This window comes from Castor canadensis, chromosome 3 (genome assembly GCF_047511655.1).
Source record: "Castor canadensis chromosome 3, mCasCan1.hap1v2, whole genome shotgun sequence".
Classification (NCBI taxonomy): Eukaryota; Metazoa; Chordata; class Mammalia; order Rodentia; family Castoridae; genus Castor; species Castor canadensis.
Genome location: NC_133388.1, coordinates 155,486,330 through 155,509,253, shown reverse-complemented (window position 1 = coordinate 155,509,253; position 22,924 = coordinate 155,486,330). Strand labels below are relative to the sequence as shown.

Genomic DNA, 22,924 nt, shown 5'->3' with positions numbered 1-22,924 from the left:
AATGAACTAATAGGAGCCCTAAACAAACAACAAAGTGAAATGGAGAACACTATAGAGAGATAAATGAATTAAAGACAAAAATGAGTGCATATATTAAAAAGACAGAAAGATCTCAAATCAATGACCTAATACTACTTCTCAAAGTCCTAGAAAAACACACAACGAGGTGGCAGAATACAAAATCAACTTACAAAAATCATTAGCCTATACACCAACAACGAAAAAATTGAGAAAGAATATATGGAAACAATTCCATTTACAATAGCCTGAAAAAAAATCGAATACCTAGGATTAAACTTAACAAAGGATGTGAATGACCTCTACAAGGAGAACTACAAACCCTAGAAGAAAGAGATCAAGGAAGACTACAGGAGGTGGAAAGATCTCCCGTGCTCATGGATCGGTAGAATCAACATAGTAAAAATGGCTATACTACCAAAAGCAATTGACATGTTTGATTCAATTTCCATCAAAATTCCAATGACATTCATCACAGCATTTGAAAAATCTACCCTAAAGTTCATTTGGAAACACAAGAGACCATGAATAGCCAAGGCAATACTCAGCAAAAACAGCAATGCTGGGGGTATCACAATACCCAACTTCAAATTATATTACAAAGCAATAGCAATAAAAACAGCATGGTACTGACACAAAAACAGACATGAAGACCAGTGGAACAGAATAGAGGATCCAGAGATGAATCCACACAGCTATGCCCACCTTATTTTTGACAAAGGCTCCAAAAATATATGATGGATGAAAGACAGCCTTTTCAACAAATGTTGCTGGGAAAAGTGGTTATCTGGCTGCAAAAAACTGAAACTAGATCCATGTTTATCACCCTGTACTAGTATTGACTCAAAATGGATCAAAGACCTTAATATCAGACCCGAAACTCTGAAGTTAGTACAAGAAAGAGCAGGGAATACTCTGGAAGTAATAGATAGAGGCGAGAACTTCCTCAATAAGAACCCCAGCAGCTCAGCAACTAAGAGAAAGGATGGACAAATGGACTACATAAAATTAAAAAGCTTGTGCACAACAAAAGAAATAGTCTCTAAACTGAAGAGACCACCCACAGAGTGGGAGAAAATATTTGCCAGCTATACATCAGACAAGGGACTGATAACCAGGATATACAGGAAACTCGAAAAACTAAACTCTCCCAAAATCAATGAACCAATAAAGAAATGGGCAACTGAACTAAACAGAACTTTCTCAAACAAAGAAATTCAAATGGCCAAAAAACACATGAAAAAGTGCTCACCATCTCTAGCCATAAAGGAAATGCAAATCAAAACCACACTAAGTTTCCACCTCACCCCTGTTAGAATAGCTATCATCAAAAACACCACCGACATCAGGTGTTGGTGAGGATGTGGGGAAAAAGGAACCCTCATACACTGCTGGTGGGACTGTAAGCTTGTGCAACCATTCTGAAAAACAATATGGAGGTTTCTTAAAAATCTAAACATAGATCTGCCACATGATCCAGCAATCCCACTCCTAGTGATATATCTGAAGGAATGTGACTCAGGTTACTCCAGAGGCACCTGCACACCCATGTTTATTGCAGCACTATTCACAATAGTCAAGTTATGGAAGCAGCCAAGATGCCCCACTACTGACGAATGGATCAAGAAAATGTGGTATTTATACATAATGGAATTTTACTCAGCCATGAAGAAGAATGAAATCTCATCACTCACAAGTAAATGGATGGAATTGGAGAACATCATCCTGAGCTAGGTTAGCCAGGCTCAGAAGACCAAAAATCGTATATTCTCCCTCATATGTGGACTTTAGATCTAGGGCAAATACAGCAATGTTGTTGGACTTGGGCCCCCACACGCTAAGGGGGGAGCACATACCGGCGGAATGGGTTAGGTAGGAAACCCAAAACTTGAAAGTATTTGATGTCCCAACTGCAGAGGAGCTAATACAGTAACCTTAAAATGACAGAGGTCAATTTGGGATTGTCAATGCGGGTTGTCATATACTTGTGCATGGAAGCAATGCTAGGAATCTCTCTGTATAGCTATACTTATCTCAACTAGCAAAAACGTGTTGTCTTTCTTATTATTGCTTATGTCTATTCTTCAACAAAATTAGAGAAAAGGGCAGAACAGGTCGTGCCTGGAAGTGAGGGGGGTGGCAGGGAGAAGGAGGGGCGGGGGCAGGGCCAAACAATGTATGTGTATACGAATAAATGAATAAAAAAAGGAAAAGAAAATAAACACTAGGATACAAGAAAAGATACATGCAAAATTGTCAACAGCATAGAATATATTAAAGGAAGATGTAAATTGTGAATATTCGAGATGTTGAAAGTGGAACACATTGTACAGAAGATAACCTTTTATATGAACGTTGGCATTCTTGTGAGCAGCAAGGACTTTCTCTCACCCAAGTGACTTTGGGGAATGCAGACATGGACAGCTGGGAGCCATAAGGGAATAGTAGGAAGACATTGGATGGCTACCACTGGGTACACTCTGATTTAGAAACTCAAACAAGCCCTGCCATTTTGGACACCAGGCATGGACATGGTACACTGCGAGGGCACTCATTGCTAGCACTTCAGGGCTATAGGAAGTTAATGCACAGTCCCTGAAATAACACAGCCATGTTAACGTCCAAGAATAGCCAAGGCAACCTGAAAGCAGAGGAACAAGTGCTGAAGAGTTAAATTCCCAAACACCAGGACATAGAAAACCATAATAAGTAAGATAGTATATATTTCCACAAGGATAAACAAATAGATCAATGTGGCAGAATAAAGTTAGAACATGAACAGAAACTTAAGACGAAGTGGACAATGCAACATCTTTTGCAGAAGAGAAAGGATGAACTTTGATAAAGTGGTGCTGGGTCAACTGGATATCAATGGGGAAAATGTGTCTTATCTCTACTCGCATCATTATCAGAAATGAGTTCCAGGTGAATTACAAATCAAAACGTGAACAATAATGTATTTTTAAAAGACCTGTAATATAGAACACCTTTATAACTTTAGGGTAGGTAACAATTTCATAAACAAGATACAAAATGCACTCACCACAAAGAAAAACATTGAAATTTTGGACTATGTTAGAGTCCAAATAATGTCTGTTCATCAAAAGACATTATTAATGGAGTGATAAAGCAAATGGAATGTAGAAGACATTTGCAATACATCTGTCCAATAAGGTCTGGCCTCCAAATTCATAAAGAATCATGAAAATTAATATAAAACACATGATCAAATAAGAAAGTAAGCAAATGATTTTAACAGATGATTCATAAATAAGAATATTCAAATGCTCAATAAACACACAAGAAGGTGCTTGTTTTCTTTAGTCATCAAATGAATATACTTTAAAACCACCAGGAGATACCATTACAACCATAAGAAAAGCAAAAATGAAAATGGTAACACCAAATATTGAGGAGGATGTAGAGCAACCATAACTGCCAAGGTTACATGTACAAACTGATTAGCAACTACTTTGGAAATCTGGTGCCCATTGAGGGGCAGCCAGTGACAAGGTGGAAACATGAGGGAGATTCCTGAAACTGTGAAGAACCTTCTGTTTCTTGATCTGGGTGCTGGTTACATAAATGTGTTCAGTTTGTTAAAATTCACTAAGGTAGCTGAACATGGTGACTCATAACTGCAATCCCCAGCACTGAGGAGGCAGAGGCAGGAAAATTAAGAGTCTTAGGCAAGCCTGGGCTACATAGTGAGACCCGTCTCAAAATAATTCAATGAACTGCAAAGTAATGATATGTGCACTTCTGAGTGTATGTGTGTGTGTGTGTGTATATATATATATATGTACAGAGAGAGAGAGAGTACTTGAGTACATTTTTAAAATAAAAATGTATGTCGTTGCTGGATGCGGTGGCTCAAACCTATAATCCTAGTTACTCAGGAAGCAGAAATGGAGAATATTACAGTTCAAGGCCAACCCGAGCAAAAAGTTCATGAGATCCCATCTCAGCTCATAGCTGGGTGCAGTGTGTGTGCACCTGTCATCCCCAGCTACATGGGGAAGCACAAATAGGAGGACCATGGCCCAAGCCAGCCTGGGCATAAAGCAAGATCCCTATCCCAAAAATAATCAATGCAAAAAGGGCTAGGGGCATGGCAAGCACCAGGCCCTGAGGTCAATGCTCGGTACCCCTCAAAAATGTAGTCTCAGGCATATGGTAGATCTACTGTTAATGTCCACTGTGCTGATCATTAAATTAATGTTCAGAGATATCAATTTCTTCAAGTCACACAGACAGTATGTGGTAGAGCCTGGACTGGAAGTGAAGTCTGTTGAAATCCAAGGTCATACTCTGGCCTTCCTTAAGGAACTATTTGACCATTCCCAATAATATTAATAATTCTGTCTTTTCTCTATCTTTCTGTCCTACTGGAGTGCTCTTACCTTTCTATTTTACCAAGAAAATTCCTATCAGTTTTTAAGAACCAGCTAATTCCCCTTCTCTGCAAAGTCTTCCTGAGACTTCTGCCTTCTCTCCCCATCACCGGCTGGTTGCAAAAGCCATCCTAAACTCTGATTGCCTGCCAGAGCAGAGTAGATACCGTAACGAAGGGAAGCAGCTGAGTGTGTGGCAGAGAGAAGTGACAGTGTGACAAAATACAGAGGGCGAACCCAGTCTGCAAGGAAGAGCAGCTACTTGTTCCATCCAACTACTGCAGCTTGGGGATACAAGATCAAGAAGCCAGAACTCGGGATTTCCATATGAAGTCTTCCTTTTAAATGTTGCTTTTTAAAAATTGAAACAAAAATAAAATGACAAATCATTGTGTCAGTCAAACATAGCATGCCTAAGGGGCAGATTTAGCTTAAGTGCCCCAATTCTGCACCCTTCACTTAGATCTTGGCAGAGTCAGACAAAGCCCAGCAGGTGTGATAGTGCACACCTGTAATATCAGCATTCATGAGACAGAAGAATCCTGAGTTATATAATAAGACTCTGTCCAAAAAACAAAACAAAAACATGACCAGCCTTTTTCCTGGGTGTTCATCTGGATGTGGAGTGTTCTTCAGATATGACAGGCAAGGTTCGTTTACTGAAGTCCCATGTTTTCATTCTTACCTCTACTTATGCCCCCCCAAACCTTGGAGAAAGAGATGGAAGAAACATTGTGGTTCCCCCAAAATCCACTGCCACTTATCCTGTACTCATTCAGAAACTGTCCATTCAATAGTGGGTTAGTTTCTCAGAGAAAATAAGGCAATGTTTGAAAGAGTGGAGCCTGCCACATCGGGGCAGTATAACTACATCCTGCCGCGATGGTCAGCCACAGTCCCAGGCCTGTATCCCTGAAGAGGAGTGTCATGGGATGAACAGAGTAGGCAAAGAGGGATGGCTGATAGAGGGCCAAGGACAACTTTGGGATACTGTGTTCTTTGGTTTTAGACAAAAAATTAGCTCGAAATAGTGAGAAAGGATTAGGAGGGAGACTAGATCAAGGGTATTCTTGGTGATTTTCCCTTAGGGATTCCAAAATGGGTAGTTTTCCTTTATGAGTTAACCAGGTATACATCTTGTCTCTAACTCCATTGTGGTTTGGAAATAACCTAAATAGAATCTTCTTTATTAGCAACAAAAATCCAGTTTCTTCTTTCTCTTCTGTAGAGGGGAGAACTGAATAAACAGACCTGAGCTGACAAAACTGTCATTTCCAAAAGTGTGCTGTTAGGCCAATGGTATGGAAGTTGGAATGCATTTTCCCACACAACCAAAGTGATGTCTAAGAACTAGATTCTCATAAACTGGTCAAAAGAACCTAAAATTAGTCCATTATAAAACTAAAATACTAATTTGCAATTAAGAAGAATAGAAAATAACATTGTCCTAAGAAGGAATAACTAAGAACAACTAAATAATAACTAAGCAAACACATAATTTGGTAAATTAGATCTTTGCTTGGACGAGATGCAGTCCATATGGATGTGTCTTGGTCAGCAGTGACCTGGGAGGGCAGGTGGCGGGGTGGAGAGGAACAAAAGCCTGATGAAAGTGTATGAAGAAGGAAGAGGGGATAAGACTGAAGAGCCAAGTAAGATTTTCTCTGAGGATTTGAACTGGAACTGGGTTAAAAAGGAGAATGTTGTCATGATAGGAGAAGGATTCAGGAGCAAAGGGTTCAGTTGCTGAGCTCTGAGTATACTTTTAATCTGCTAGAAAGAAACCAAGACAAAGGGAGAGGTAGAAATACAGGTTAAAAGGCCATAGTCAGTGGTTCTGTGTCCTCCTGGCAAAGACTTTTAGTTGCCCTCTACCATCGATCTCTGTCTCTGTTCCTTAGTAGGAAAATCCTGATTTTTTTTTCCTTTGTGAGACTGGGGTTTGAACTCAGGACTTTGTACATGCAAAGCAAGTGCTCTACCTCTTAAGCCCACCTCCAGTCCATTTCGCTCTGGTTATTCTGGAGATGGGGGTTTTACAAACTATTTGCCTGGCCTTGTCTTGAACTGTGATCCTCCCAATCTCAGCCACCAGCGCTCTGCAAAAACCCTTATTTTAATCAGATTATCAATGCATCAGCTGAAAGTTGACATTCCCCAGTCTCTCATGCAGCTAGGTACAGTCTTATAACCAGGTTCTTGCCAGTAAGGCATAAGTAGAAATTTTAAGTGGGGTATTTAGGGAAATTGTTGACAAACCTAGGAGAAAGCCCTTTTGTCTTTGCTACTATCAAATCTTGGCATTATTAAAAATGTAATTTCCACACATTATCTGAGCACACACCAAAGTGTAATTAATTCACTAATGAGAGAAGCCAGTATGAGGACAGCTGGTCCAGTTAAAAACAAAATAAACAGCAGCAACAACAGAACAAACCCTGAAATAATAAGGCCATTAGATACGAACTGGCAAATGCCCTTCAAGGTAATAAAATCATCTCTTCCAAGAAAAATTCATTTGCATCTTATCAGATTTCCTAAGTTAACACCTAACCTTAGAGTCTAAACCCTAGTTAGTAGTAACTAAAAAGTAGGTAATTTCCCAGGAGCAAGATGGCCCTTGCAGGGAACTGGACAAGGATCTGTATGACACTGGCAGGACATGTATTTGTTCTTTTCCTTTATTTTTCAGATACCTTTCCTGAATTACCCCTTTCTTCTTCTTGCTGACTGGAATATGGATGCAGTGGCTGGAGCTGCAGCAACCATAAGGATGTAAGTCATAAAGTAGGATGGTGAGACACTAAGGGAGAATGAGCCTGGGTACATGATAAGCCACCAAAATAGCCCACGCCATCTACTTCTTGACTTCTTCTATAAGAGAGAGAAAGAAAGAAACTTCTCTCTTTCTTAAGCCAGTATTATTTTGGATTTCTTTTACATGTAGCAAAATCTAATCTTCTAATGGAGCAGGAGGCAGAGAGAAAGAAAGAGAAAAGCAGCTATTAAATAAAGCTGGACTTTGAGTGGGTCACTGTACTCAGTGAGGTTTCTTACTAGCAGGGATTCAGGAAGTGAGGCCTCTTAGCAAAACCTGTAGTAGAAAGTATGAGTGATGTATGAGTTTCTAGACTACAGACACCTAGGTAAGTGTCATGTATTCCTAGTGGGTAGGAATGGCTTATTGCAGCAGTGAAGAAGAAACTGTAGAACTAACCAAAGACTATAGAGAAACTTATGGTTATCCACAAAAACTTAGAAAATGATACAAAATGGAAACTCAGAATATTTATAAATTTGTTTATGTGTTCCAAGGAGCTTATTTTTTCAATGTAACCTCTGAAATTGTATGTTATATACTACTGTATATCTTACACAGTACATACTGGACATAGTGTAGATATTACTTATACCTATACATTACTATCTACATTTTGTTCTGTTTTGTTCATTTGTTTGTTTACAGTGTCTCACTATGTGGTTCAGGCTGACTTTGAACTCATCTTCCTTCTTCCTCAACCTCCAGAGCACTGGGATTACCATTGTGCACCACTATACCTGGCTGTTACTGTCTACTTGATACACTCAAACCTACATATTGCTTTGTAGGATTATATTCCTAAAGCCATGTTTGAACTATTGTTCTGGATGATTTAAGAACTCTTCTAGAGTAATTGTGACTGTAACTTTTGCTGTGTGCTGACTTAATAATTTAATTTCCTCCTTAAGATGTCGTTCAATCTAGAAGAGTTGAAAGAGGATCCAATCAACAAGACTGGTAGAGAGATGACCCTCAAACCAGAGAGAAGGAGGAGGTGTAGAGACAGATCCATTTGTTGGCTAGGAAGTAGGAAGTAAGCAATTCTAGCTGATAGCCTGTCCCATCTCAGTGAGAGACAAGTCATCTGTTGACAGGGGTGGGCAATGGGAAAGACTGGCAGGATGTTTGGGAAAGAGATCTGCTTTGGAACAGCTGCTCTAGGAAATGGGCTCAGGAACTCAGGGGCTTTGTAAAATGTTAAGGAAAAGGATGGGTCTTGCTGGGCATGGTGGTGCATGTCTATCATCCTAACACTCAGGAGGCAAAGGCAGGAGTGTTGTGATGAGACCAACGTGGGCTACATAGAAAGACTCTGTCTCAAACAAAATGAAAGGAAGGAAGGAAGGAAGAGAGAAAGAAAGAATAGGGCTAAGATTCACATGTGACCCAGATCCACCAAGGGACATGGGCAATAGAGAGGGAAAAGATCAAGCAGTTACCAATTAAGCCTCATTCATCCAGAATAAATATAGTCCAAATAATAAACAAGGTAACATCTAGCAAAGTGTGCAATTTGATTATATTTATCTAAGAGCTGAAGTTTGAGTCACTTGTTTTAAACTTATCTGGGAATTAAACTTTATTCCTTGGGCATAATGAACACTTAGTAAATGCTGAACAATTAGCCAAATATATGTGATTGAATATTTTGTGGCTGTCCAGGTTCTGCAGAAGCCATTGTTTAGAAGAAAGTATGTCAAGAAATGAACACTGAAATGGCAATATATTCATTTGTCTCCCACCTGTGAGTCTGAGGCCTCTATTGCTGCTGTTTCTTCTGTCTTCGGAGGGCATGCCTTCCTTTTTCTTAACTAATACTTCTTTTTAAATAAAAAAGCACTGGGGAAAGGACTCCTGAGAGAAAAGGATTGAGATGAATGTTAGAACCTTATATAACAGATATTTTTATAGTACAATTTAAAACTAATGCCGTTTTCCTTTAGTGGCTATATTTACTTTCGAGAACACGGTGCTTTAAAATAGCATGCCATGCTGGATCACTCTTCACTGTCTAGTCTACACTGGGACTTTCTGAAATCATGGAGTGGTTGCTACTTTTGTGTATTTCTGTCACAATGCTAATGAAGCAATGCAGGACCTGTGGTGGGTAGACAGGGGGAAGTGCCCTTTGTAGACCACAGTGAAATAAAACACAGAAGACAGGAGGCAAAATCTGGCAGTGACTTCCTATCCTTGACTGTCTCTTCTCCTAATCTCTAAGGTCAGTTTCTTGGTAATTAAGGGAGGTTGAGCTGAATTTGCCATGCGAGAAAAGAAACAAATTCTTCCTACAGAAAGTAAACTTCCCTGGTACCTAAAGGAAGTTTGTTGAGCCAACCCAGTGGAAAACTTCCTCTTCAGGACATGAGCAAGGGAGACCCTGAATGAATAGCCTGGATTTAGGACAGAGACAGCAGACACAGTGAATTTCGTCTTAACTCTCTCCCAACTTTGCACCCACCTTGTGTGATGTAGGAATCTTTTGCTTATGTCACCTTCCCTGCCACACTGCACTAGAGCTGTGTGTATGCAACGAAGAGGCCACAATTTTGCTTTTGAGTTACAAACACACAGCCACATCATCCTCACAGTGTTTCTACTATGTTCCAGTCTCAGAGAACAGAGAATAAAGAAGGGAAATCCATGTTTCAAGACATGCTTAGTCCCTCCTTGGTTGCAATGAAGCAGGAAGCAGCTGTCTCCTTATCCCCAAAGAGAGCCTGTCTGTTTTAGCCTGTAGACATGTTGGGGAGCTGGAAGTAGAGCAGAGGGAGTAGACTTTTCCTTGGAAAGGGAGGTAATACAAATGAATATGACGGAGAAAAATCACAATGTAGTGATGATCAGACTCACAAGTGGATGATAAACAGAACAAGGGAGAGTTGATAAGGAAAACACAAGGCCCTGTTCACCAGAAAAAGAAAACTTGCTAAAGGTCATTTAGCACACTTTCAAAAGAATTCTTTTATAAACCCTAATTTTTTTTTGCTTTAGTTTTTTTTTTATTCATTTATTCACATATGCATACATTGTTTGGGTCATTTCTCCCCTGTGCCCCCAGCGCCCCCCATCCCTCCCACCCCTCCTTCGCATCCAGGCAGAACCTGTTCTGCCCTTATCTCTGATTTTGTTAAAGAGAAGACATAACCATAGTAAGAAAGACAAAGTGTTTTTGCTAGTTGAGATAAGGATAGCTATACAGAGAGATTCCTAGCATTGCTTCCATGTACAAATGTGTTACAACCCAAGTTCATTCATCTCTAACTGATCTTAACACTGGTTCCTGGTCCCCTTCTCATGCTGACCTTGGTCACTTTAAGGTTTCTGTATTAGTTCCTCTGGAGTGGGGACATCAAACACTTTCATGTTTGGGTTTTTTTACCTATCCTCATACCTCCCGTGTATGTGCTCTCCCCTTGTCATATGACCCATTGCTGAATTTGCCCTAGATCTAAAGTCCACATATGAGGGAGAACATACGATTTTCGGTCTTCTGAGTCTGGCTAACCTCATTCAGAATGATGTTCTCCAGTTCCATCCATTTACTTGCAAATGATAAGATTTCATTCTTCTTCATGGCTGAGTAAAATTCCATTGTGTATAAATACCACATTTTCTTGATCCATTCGTCAGTAGTGGGGCATCTTGGTTGTTTCTATAACTTGGCTATTGGGAATAGTGCTGCAATAAACACGAGTGTGCAGTAAACCCTAATTTTTAAATACACACACCCACATATACACATACCACAAACACAAAGATACAATACAAAACTTCTAAAGTTTAATGTGACTGAAATGCAACTGTACAAAAGTCATTTAGGTGTGTCCTATTGGCTTTCTCCTTTGCCTACACTTCCAATTGTATAGATGTGGGAGAGAAAAGAAAGGACTGTGAGTGTTGAATTAGACTCACTAGAAAGGGTGTAGCCAAAAGAAGGGACCATGGGCAAGCTGAGGAGGGGAGGAAGGAAACCAGAATTTAAAGATGGTAAGAAAGAGTTGAGGGCTGAGAGTTTAAAAATTAACCATAATTAATTATGACTTAGAACCTTTCACATTTTTAGAGATCTAAGTAAAAGTGAAATACCTGTTTGACCAGTACTTCTTCAAATAAGAATTCATTCTGAGACTGGATGGTGTGTTTTGTGACCCTATAGGTATCATTCATGCAATATAATGAGGCTACCTTATTGCTTGTTCATCAGCAGGTTAAATAATAGAAAATGGAATCGGTCTCAGTCTCAAGTACTTTCTTTGGAACCCCAGAACAGTCATGTGCCAATTTCTTCATAATCTACATTCTAGTTTTATTACTCGTGTTAAATTAAGCAATTTCTATGCAAGGCAATTTTTTTTTCAAGAATATAATAAAGTTCTACCCTAAGGGCTTAATTGCAAAAGAATTTTAAAAGCAGTGGTCCAAAGAGATACCACATGGCAAATAAACAAGGTGTACATATGTCTATAGTCTCTTAAAAAGGCTGCAATTGATTTGCAGACATTAATATCATCAAATTCAACATGTAAAAAGTATCAAACTATACAGGATCTTCTACCTGTCCATAGGAAACAGATGAGTTTTCCAGTGTGAGAAGAGGGAGAGTACTAGGAAACTAAGGATGGTGCTCTTATCATCTCAGCAGTCCTCTTCCCAGACCCAGACAGCCATTTATCTACCTTCCATCTCTATAGATTTACCAATTTTAGATAGTCCATAGATGGAATCATATGGCATGTGGCTTTTGTTTATAGCTTTTTCACTAGCATAATGCTTTCAAGGTTTATCCATATTGTAGCATGTACGAGTACTTTATTTTTGTTGCCAAATAATATGCCCTTATATGGATATACTATATCTAATTTATTAGCTGATGGACATTTGGGTTGCTTCTACTTTGGGGCTATTACGAATGTTTCTGTTAGGAACATTTGTGTACAAGTTTTTGTGTCAACATATGTCTTCATTTCTTTTGACAATATACTTAGAAATGAAATTACTGAGTCACATGGTAAATGTATGTTTAATCTTTTGAGGAACTGTCAGTTTTCCAATGTGGCTGTACTAGTTACATCCTAGCAGCAAATGTATGAGAGTACCAATTTCTACAATATTGCCAACACTTGTCTTTTTCATTTTAGCTGAGTAGGTTTGATGGATGTAAAGTTATATTCACTTTGGTTTTTATTTGCATTTATTTAATGGCAAAGGATGTTGGATGTATTTTCATTTATACACTTATTTCCTTCGGAGAAATATCTATTCAAATCATCTGCACATGTCTAATCTGGGTTAGTTATCTTTTATTATCAGGTTGTTGTGTTCTGTATATACTCTAGGTACAAGCCCCATATAAAATATATAATTTACAAATATTTTCTTCCATTCCGTGGATCATCTGATTGCATCTGTTAAGTTTCAAAAGCTAATATTGATGAAGTCTAACTTATCTAATAAATTTTGTCACTTGTGCTTCTGATGTCATATCTAAGAGGAATCAGCTAAATGGAAGGTCAAAAAGATTTCTCCTGTTTTCTTCTAATGGTTTTATAATTTTAGATCATACAGTTAGATCTATGATCCATATTGACTTGATTTTTGTGTAAGATGTAAGGAAGGCAACCATCTCCAGTGGGTTAGATGTGGCCATTCAGTTGTATCAACACTGTTTGTTTAAAAAACTATTCTCTGCCCTATTAAACTGTCTTAGCAACCTTGTTATAACTAAATTGACCATAAATGTGAGAATTTATATTTGGATTCTCAGTCAGAGTTCATTGATCTATGTGTCTAACCATATGCAAGTCTCACACAGTCTTGATTAGGTAGCTTTGTATTAAATTTTGAAACTGGGATATGAATTGTTCAAATGTGTTTTTCTTTTTCAAGATTAATATTTGTCATCAAATTTGGAAAATTTCAGCCAGCTTCTTCAAATGTGTTCTTTCTGCTCCTTTTTCTCTCTCCTCTCATTGTGGAACTCCAGTTGTGCACATGTGGTAATTTTAATGGTGCCCCACATTTCCGTGAGAATCTGTTAATTTTCATTTTCTTTGTTCTTTTTTTCTCCCTTCTTCAGGTTGCATAATCTCTATTGATCTGTCTTCATGTTTGCTGATTCTTTCTTCTTTAAATTCAAATCTATTGTTGTGGTTCTCTGATTAATTTCTCATTTGGTCATTGTACATTTCAACTCTAGAATTTCATTTTATGTGTGTGTGTGTGTGTGGTGTGTATACACACAGATATATATATATATTTCTGTCTCTATTGAAAATCACTATTTGTCATTATACTTTCCATTACTTAGTTAAGTATGGTTTCTTTTTCATTCTTTGAACATATTTATGCTAACTACTTTGACGTCTTTGTTAAGTCTGGCATTCTGGCCTTTCTCATGGGCAGTCTCAATTGCCTGCTTTTTTTATCTTCCTGTGTATGGGTCACATTTTCCTGTTTCTTTGCATATCTTGTGATTTTTTAAAAATTAGACATTTTAATAACATTTTAGCAATGCTAAATACTGGTCCTTTCCTATCCTTCTCTGGGACTGCTGGTTATCATTTGTTTATTTATTTAGTGACTTGACTAGATTATTTTAAAGAAGTCTGTGCTCCCCACAATTTTAGGCCTTAAATTTGCTCTTCAGAGGACAAAGTTCTGGGTGTTTGCACAATTACTCTGAAATGCAACTGGTTTTAGAGGGCTCTCTTTGTCTGTTTCTCTGACTTCTCTATTAAGATATCTGCCTCTGTTGGTATCACATAAGCTATACAATACAATACAATTAGGCTCCACTAATTGTATGTTGATTGTTCTGTTGCTTTTGACAATGCCCTGGAGCATAAATTCCTCTACAGTCTGATCTAATTAAATATAGGATCTTTTGCATGAGTACTTTTTTTTGCAGGGGGTACAGGTTATGGGGTTTGAACTCAGGGTCCATTTCTTGCTAGAAAAATGCTCTACCACTTAAGCCACAACCCTGTCTTGCTTGGCTTTCAGATTAGTTCTTTGTGTTTCTGCCACAATCCTCCTACTTATGCCTCTTGCATAGTTGGGACTACAGGCATGTTCCACCATATTTGGTTTATTTGTTAAGATGGGGTCTAGCTAACTTTTTGTCTGGGCTGGTCTTGAACTGTAATCCTCCTGATCACTGCCTCCCATGTAGCTGGAATTACAGGAGTAAGTCACTGAAACAGCCTGCACAAGTAATTTTTGAAACAAGAATTTGATTTCTTAGCTATACTTTCCTAGTTCTCTTTAGTAAGTCTGTTCACATATGATTTAGCTCATTGCTTTCCTGGGGCTAGCAACTTCTCTTAATTGCTTATTGTCAAAACATTGCATTGTTTTTAAGAGCACCCTTAGGCAGGAACTTCTGCAGCCTCTGTCTGCTGCATCCTCTCTCTGCTGCTATGGTCTGCTTTCTTTCTGGCAAAACTGCTGCACCACCAACTGCTCCAAGCTGGGGCAAGTACAGTGGCAGACTTCTCTGGAAGTAATACTTCCACTTTATGCATAGCCTTCTGGGCAAAAACTGTAGCATGCCTCTTCCAGTGTGTACCATATGCCCTAGAAGCAAGAAGGGCCCAGTATTCTTGACTTTCTAAGTCTAAGTTACAGCCTCTGTTCTAGAAGTGGAGACTGAGAAGGAAGGGAGCCACACTTCTTGGCTGCACTCATGTGTAATTTAGCAATATGGATTTCTGGGGGATGAGAAAAGCCATAGCCAGCTCTCTGAGAGACAGACAGGGAACTGGGATGATAGAAGGGAACCCACCAGTCTGGAGTAGATCTTCCATCACACTGAACTGCAGGGAGGAAGAGGCAGGAAACAAGTCATACCTTAGGTGCCATAGGCTTGCTGTCAAGATTTAATAGATTTTCTTGACTATGAATAGGAAATTATCTCAAAGCAGATTATGAAATTGCCAGTTAAGCCATAAAATGAGTCAAGGGCCAAGATAAAAGACCCCATGCAGAGATAATGCCCATTCCCATCTTTCCTTTGTCTTCTTCTGCAAACAGATTTCCTGCTATAGATTACCTGCTGCCCATTACCACCTTTCTTTGTCTCCCCCTGTAAGCGGACCTTCTGAAACACAGCCCCCTGCTGCTCCTACCTAAACAACCTTGGGTCCCTAATCCCAGTGTGAGCCCACCGATTAGCAACCAGCATGTTCCTTGTAACCTGATCCTCTGCACAGCCCTTTAAGAATAAGTTTGAGTACTAGCTCATCTGGGATCACTGGTGCAAAATAAATAAAAATCTGAGTTCTCCTACTTCTCTGAGTGTCACTTGGTTTCTCGTCTGACAATATTTCCACAACATTACTGGAGGCCCCAGTGAGATACCAACCGTTCTGGCCCCTTGAGCCACTGGCAAATGACTGGGCTGCACTGGAGTAGGGAGGGACTCAGGACCAAATGAGTCGGTGCACCACCCAACAGTATTCCGGGTCCTCCTTCACCCCAGAGTTCCAACCCTCTGAGTAGTCTTGCCCCAACTGGACTCCAAAGAGAAGTGGACCAACTTGCCTGGTAATTTCATCCAGACTCAGTAAGCCCCCAGGGAAAGTCAGCCCTCAGTCAGGTCCCATCCCACTGGGCAGAAGGCGAATCTGATCAGCTCCCAGGAATCTCCGAGAGGAATTCCATAGGTCAGGGACTTCCCCAAATAGGGGGAAGGAAAACTGTAATAACCTCTGGTGTGAATGTGTGTGTGAATGAGTGGCCTGATTCATCCTCGTTTTAGGCTCGAGTTTGTGGCTCTACAGATGAAAGGCTACAGAGTGCTGGGTCTATCCTGAGGGTCCATGGTGACCCTCATATGGCTTAGGGTGGCTGTATGAGGAAACCTGATCTAGAGTCACAAGTTTGACCCCGCCATTGATACTAAGAGACACCTAAGTTTCTTTGGGACGTGGCCAGGCAGACAGCTCATTTGTCTCTTCTCTTGAAGGGGCACCCACCTTTGTTTGTCTTTGTGCCACCAATGCAGGGGGGGAATACATAGAGTGGCTATAGAGGACACCTCTAACTGCCATGGGCAGAAGTTTCTCAAAACCTACAGTCCTAGAGTATATGCTTAAACATTTTAAGACGGGGTTCTCGGGAGATTATAGGATAAAAATGTCTCTTGGAAGGCTGCATACACAGTGTGAGTTGGAGTAGCCCACTTTGCGGGTCAACTGGCCCCCTGAAGATACCTTAGATTTGCCCACTGTCAGGGCCATTTATCAGGTCATAATAGGAACCTCCGGACACCCCAATCAGTTCCCCTATATTGACTCCTGGCTTCAGGTGGCTTAGACAATGGCCCCTTGGGTCCAATTCTATGCCAACAAAAAGGGACAGAACAGAGTTTTCATTGCCCAGGTAATGAAGCCTAAAGACCAGAAGCTGACCAAGCCTGTTCTGCAAGGGGACCCAGAAGATGAACCACCTGTGCTCCTGCTATAAATCCCCAGTGCACCCCCACCATCAGAGCAACCAGTGCCACCTCTCCCAGACAGTCCACCAGCTTCAGTGAGTCCCTCTCGGCCCGTCAGCAATCTCCCAGCCCCAGCAATGTCCCACACCCATCCCTGGTTTGGAGTCCGAGTCCACAGTCCCTGAGCTGCTGCCTTTGCTCAGCCCAGGTGCCAGTCCCTCAGGCTAGGGCCCTGCAAATGCTGCTTCATGAGACACAAGCGCCCCAGCAGATTGGTGCTGATGGCACAGTCCAGCCCAGACACTCTATCCTCTATTACCAGCCTTTCAGTACAATGGACCTCTTAAATTAGAGGAACCACCCACCACCTTATTCAGAAAATCCCCAGGCCATGGTTGACCTCCTAGAAACCATATTTCAGACCCATCAACCTACTTGGGATGATTGCCAACAGATCCTCCCGCCATTTTTCAACACAGAAGAGCAACAGTGAATCCTGATGGGGGCTCACTGCTGGCTCCAAGGGCAGACCTTAACAGGAATCCTAGACACAGAATCTTGGGCAAGAGAGGTGGCCCCTAATGCTCAGCCTACTGGGACTTCAATACAGCACAAGGACAAGGAGTCCTCACTCAATATGGCACCACCCTCCTACATGGGCTCAGGGCTGGAACTAAGAGGCTAAGTAACATGTCCAAAACTGCAGCAGTTATCCAGAAGCCAGAGGAATCACCAACTGATTTTTATGAGAGACTCTGTGAGGCCTTCTAGGTGTGCACCCCCTTAAATCCAGAAGCACCAGAAAACCAGCAGATGGTCAATATAGCATTTGTGGCCCAGTCATATGCTGACATTCACTGGAAACTTCAGAAACTTGAAGGCTTCACTGGAATAAATGCCACCCAGCTGTTAGAAGCAGTCTTTGTGAGCTAGGTCCATGAGGAAAAATGAGAGGCTGATAAAAGAATGAAAGCCAAGGTGTCCTTATTGGCTGCAGCACTGGGGAAGCCAGACCTGATCAAGCCATGGAAGGGAGGACTCAATGGAAGAACCTCACTCCGACAAGACCAATGTGACTATTGCAATGAGACTGGCCACTGGAAGAATGAATGCCCCTGCCAAAAGGGACCAGAATTGGAGTCTAGCAAAATTACTCCAGGAAAGAAGACAGGATGGCAACCAGAACCAGAGGCCCAGGACCTCATTGACCTAGCAGGAATTGAGTCAGACTAGGGAAGACTCAGCTCATTACTACTAGGCCCCCAAGAGCCCACGGTCAAAATGAAAGTGGGGGACCAACCAATAATCTTCATGGTGGACTCAGGTGCTGAGCATTCCGTGGTCACTAAGCCTGTGGCCTCACTTAGTGCAGGACCACAATTGTCAGAGCCACTGGCACCAAAACTGCCCAGCAGTTCTGCCAACCCCAGACATGCCAACTATGAGGGCACATGGTGACCCACGATTTCTTGTATCTATAGAACGCCCAGTTCCTCTGCTGGGAAAGGACATACTAACAAAGCTTGGAGCCCAAATCACCTTCAACCAGGGAGGGCTCACAAACCTTACAGCGAGAGGACCAAATCCCTCATCATGGCAGTGACTATGCCTACAGAAGATGAATGGCAGCTCTACCACCAGGAAAAGGGGGACCTGACAAAGCCCATTTGCCTGCTGGGGGAGTTTCCTGATATCTGGACTGAAAATGGGCCCCCGGCCTGGCCAGCAACCATGTGCCCATAATGGTAGGTCTCAAACCTGGGCTGTCCCTGTTAGACAGAGACAATATCCAGTGCCACGGGAAGCATGCCTGAGAATTCAGTCCCACTTACAGTGGCTGAAAGATGCAGGGATATTGATTGAATGCCAATCACCATGGAACACCCCACTGTTACTTGTCAAGAAGGCAGGAGGAAACAACTACCGGCCTGTTCAGGACCTATGGGCAATCAACAATGCCATTATCATGCTACACCCAGTAGTTCCTAACACCTGCACTTTCCTGAGCCTTCTACTGCTGCAAGCAAGCTGGATCACCAAGCTGGACACTTTCTTTTGCTTCTGTCTTGCCCCAGTTAGCCAGCCTCTGTTTACCTTTGAATGGGAAGACCCCCCATAACTGGAAGAAAAACACAAGTGGCCTGGACCAGACTTCCTCAGGTACTCAAAAACTCACCCACCTTGTTCAGGGAAGCCCTAGCAATGGATTTGTCAACTTTCCCAGAAGAAAGCCCAAGCTGTACCTTGCTCCAATATGTGGATGATCTGCTCCTGGCAAGCCATGACCAGCAGAAAAGCTGGGAGGGGACAAAGGCATTGCTTGCCTGACTCTCTGAGATAGGCTACAAAGTTTCCTGAAAAAAGGCCCAAGTTTGCCAGCAAGAGGTCTGATATCTCAGACTCATCATCTCAGAAGGATGATGTGCCCTGGGTCCAGAGAGGAAACAGGCCATCTGCTCCATCCCACAGCCAAAAACCAAAAGTGAGGTCCAAGAATTCTTGGGAGCTGCAGGATCCTGTCTCATCTGGATACCTGGATATTCAAGCCTGGACAAACCACTTTATGAGGCCACAGCAGGCTCCAGGAAGGACCATCTAAACTGGGAACCAGACCAAAAAAAGGCCTTCCAGGAGATAAAGAGACTGTTAACCAGTGCCCCTGTGCTAGGGCTGCTGGATGTAACATGACCATTCAATATCTTCGTCTTCAAGAAAAATCACACAGCTCTGGGGGGTCCTCACCCAAAGGCTGGGTCCATGGCAGCGGCTGGTGGCTTACCTGTCAAAGCACTTAGACACAGTGGCCTCAGGGTGGCCTCCATGTCTCTGAGGCTTGGCTGCCATGGTAACCCTAATTAGGGAGGCTGACAAGCTCACCCTGGGACAAGACATTAATGTTAAGGTCCCTCATGCAGTCATGGCTCTAATGAATAGGCAGGGTCATAAATGGCTGACCAGTTCCAGAATGGCCCATTACCAAGGACTACTATGTGAGAATCCTGAAATCAGACTTGAAACTGTATGAACTTTCAATCCTGCCACCTTCCTGCCAACAGGAAGGGCCCCCAGATCATGATTGTGAAGAGGTATTGGATGTCGTGTACTCCAGCAGGCCAGACCTAACAGATGCCCCCCTCTTGGATTCACAGCTCTAACTCTTCATGGATGGAAGCGGCTTTGTCCAGGGTGGATGGCAAAAGGCTGGGTTTGCAGTCACCACTGCTACCAACATTGTACAGGCTGAAGCCCTACCACAAGAATGGTACACACAATGAGCTGAACTCTGGGCATTGGTCCAGGCATTATGATATGCAAAGAGAAAGCAGGTGAACATCTACACAGATTCTAAGCATGCCTTTGCCACCCTGTACATGCATGGAACAATATACAAGGAAAGAGGACTGCTGACAGCAGGGGGAAAAGAGGTTAAAAACAAAGAAGAAATCCTCCAATTTCTGGAAGCAGTCTGGGAATCATCTCAGGTGGCTATTATCCACTGCAGAGGCCACCAAAGAGGCATGGACTTTGTCAGTAGAGGAAACCACCTGGCTGACCAGGCAGCAAGGAGGGCAGCAGAAGAGCTAAGCTCCCCTGGAGTGCCAAAGCAAACCACCAAACTTCTGTTGGCTCTGGAGCTGCCTCTCATCCCAAATTACACCAAGGAGGAAGAACAGTGGGCAAAATATGAAAAAGGAATAAAAGAAAAGGGAGGCTGGTGAAGTTGCCTGACCAGAGACTCTTTGTCCCCAGTGCTGTAGCAGCCCCTTTGGTAAAATAACAACATGAGTTAATGCACTTAGGGAAAATGGCCCTGGAAAAACTGCTGGACAAATACTATTTCATTCCCAAGTTCCCCATCCTGTGCACCCAAATAAGTGCTAGATGCATTTTACATGTGCACAAAACAATGTGAGTCAAGAGCCTAAGCCAAGCCCTGGGATAAAAACCGAGGGTACTATGCCTTTTGAGGACCTGGAGGTGGACTTCACAGGGGTCAAGCCCTGTCGAGGATACCGGTACCTCTTGATTCTTGTCTGCACTTAACTCAGGATGGGTTGAGGCTTCCCCCCCGACCCACACAGAGAAAGCATGAGAGGTAGTAAAGGCCCTTTAAGAGACATTATCCCCAGATATGGGCTCCCCCTTTCTATTGGATCAGACAATGGACCAGCCTTTGTGGTGGAAATAGTCTAGGGCCTGGCTAGAATGTTGAAAATAAAATGGAAACTCCACATAGCATACAGGCCTCAGAGTTCAGAGAAAGTAGAGCGCATGAACCGGACCCTCAAAATTACCTTAGCCAAACTCTGCCAAGAAACACAATCCCCCGGATAGACATGCTACCACTGGCCCTGCTCAGGGCATGCTGTACTCCTAGACACTCCGGCTACTTACCCTTTGAGATGCTCTATGGCAGACCCCCTCCCATAATAAACAGGCTCAGAGGGGACCTCAGGCAAATTGGAAATCTAGACATGTCCTGATATTTCCAGGCCCTACGAAAAACCCTACACCACATCTCTGGGGAGGACTTGGGAAGGACCCCAAACCCCATGGGTAACTGGGCCCATCCCCACCAACCTGGAGATATGATATTGGTAAAAGATTGAAAAAAGAGCCACTCCAACCCAGTTGGACAGGTCCCTATCTAGTAATGTTAGCAACTCCCATGGCTGTGAAAGTTGCAGGTATCACTCCCTGGATTCATCACTCCCGGATAAAGGCAGCAGCCCCCACAGACCCCAACAACTGGCAGGCCATCCATGACCCAACTAACCCCCTCAAATTGAGGCTCCAGCATGCCATCGCCCAAGAGAGCTCCAGTCCTGCTCCAGCCACCTCCCAGATGCTGGTTGGTCAACACACAGCAGAAGCCTGAGGATTTGCCTGCCAGGACATCAATGTATCCCCTTTCTGCCACCCTTACCCCATCCTGAGGATTCGCACTGTTGCAACACTGTTCACACTAGGACCGGCCATCATTACTCCCCAGGATTGGAACATAGGCCAAAGAGGAACATAGCTTCCTGTTATCTCCTCATAGTAGGAAGCCTTACTGCTGTTCAGTGCTATCTGTAGCCCAGACCTCAGTATCAGGCATGAGGTCTCTGATGTGTCTTTGCCTTCTGACTCTAGTATATTTTAAGGTTGTCCCATCTAGAGGTTGGGATGACTGCTCAGTTTGTGTGAAACCTCTCTCCTTCCAGGGAAAACTATGCTATGTTTACCCTATTACCAATACCTGTCACCCATAGGCAGCACATCAATTTCTGAATGTACCAGAGAAGGGACAATTTACTATAAGGGAAAACTGACAGGCCTGATGGGGTCCTGCAAGAACAAAGGCACCATAGGGCAGACAGTTTGCTGGAAGAAAGATGGGGATCCCTTAAAGGCATGGAATGATGAAATGACAGGGGGAGGAAATAAACCTCACTATGTCTTGGCACCCTCCCCTACCACTCTACCCCCATATCAGTCTACAGAGGGAAAAGCTGCAGATACAGAGAGGCCATCCAGAGATGTCTACTTAGACAGTTATAAGCCTATAAAAGACATTGATCTGCCACCACCACAACCCCCATTAAGTCTTCCTTCTGGGGCAGGGAACTTTAACTTGGAATCCCAGCTATTCAACCTGTTAAATGCAACTTACTGCTTCCTTAATCTTACAAATCCACCATTGGCAGGTGATTGTTGTCTCTGACTGTCCTCAGGTCCCCTCCATTATGTAGTGGCCCCAATGAGCCCCCTTAACCAGAGCATGCATGATGCTACTCCCAACTCTACTAGCACGAAACCCAAAGTAAGCAATATACAGCTGTCTCAGAGGGACACTAATTGTATCTACAATTCAAGAGGATACTATCCAGTGAGGGGACTGGCTGCTAGCCAATATGCCCAAATCCAAAACTGTACAGCCACCACCATTAGATCTACAGTTGACAGACCATGGTGCAGCAGCCCAGGAACTTTCTTTGTATGCAGGACCCTTGCTTATCAGTGCTTGCCAGCTAACTGGAAGGGCATTTGCACATTAGCATTCCTCACTCCCCAGAAAAACATAGCACCTAACAATCAGACCTTCCTTGTATCTTTGATGGCCCACACACAGTCAAAGAGAGCTATCCAATTCATACCTTTATTAAATGGATTAGGTATAACAGTGGAATAGGAACAGGCATAGGAGGAATTGCCTCATCAACCTCCTACTACAATCAATTATCTGCAGACCTAACAAATGACAAAGAA

At 42.4% G+C, this 22,924-nt stretch overlaps 1 long non-coding RNA gene across 2 annotated transcripts in view; it reads left to right on the top strand.

The window, feature by feature from the left end:
* The window catches only part of LOC141421688 (uncharacterized), a 154,314-nt gene that overhangs the window by 49,836 nt on the left and 81,554 nt on the right, over positions 1 to 22,924 (top strand). For both annotated transcript variants that reach the window (XR_012446357.1, XR_012446358.1), the window contains one exon: positions 7,105 to 7,187. This is a non-coding gene — a long non-coding RNA (uncharacterized lncRNA). The remainder of the gene's footprint in view (positions 1 to 7,104; positions 7,188 to 22,924) is intronic.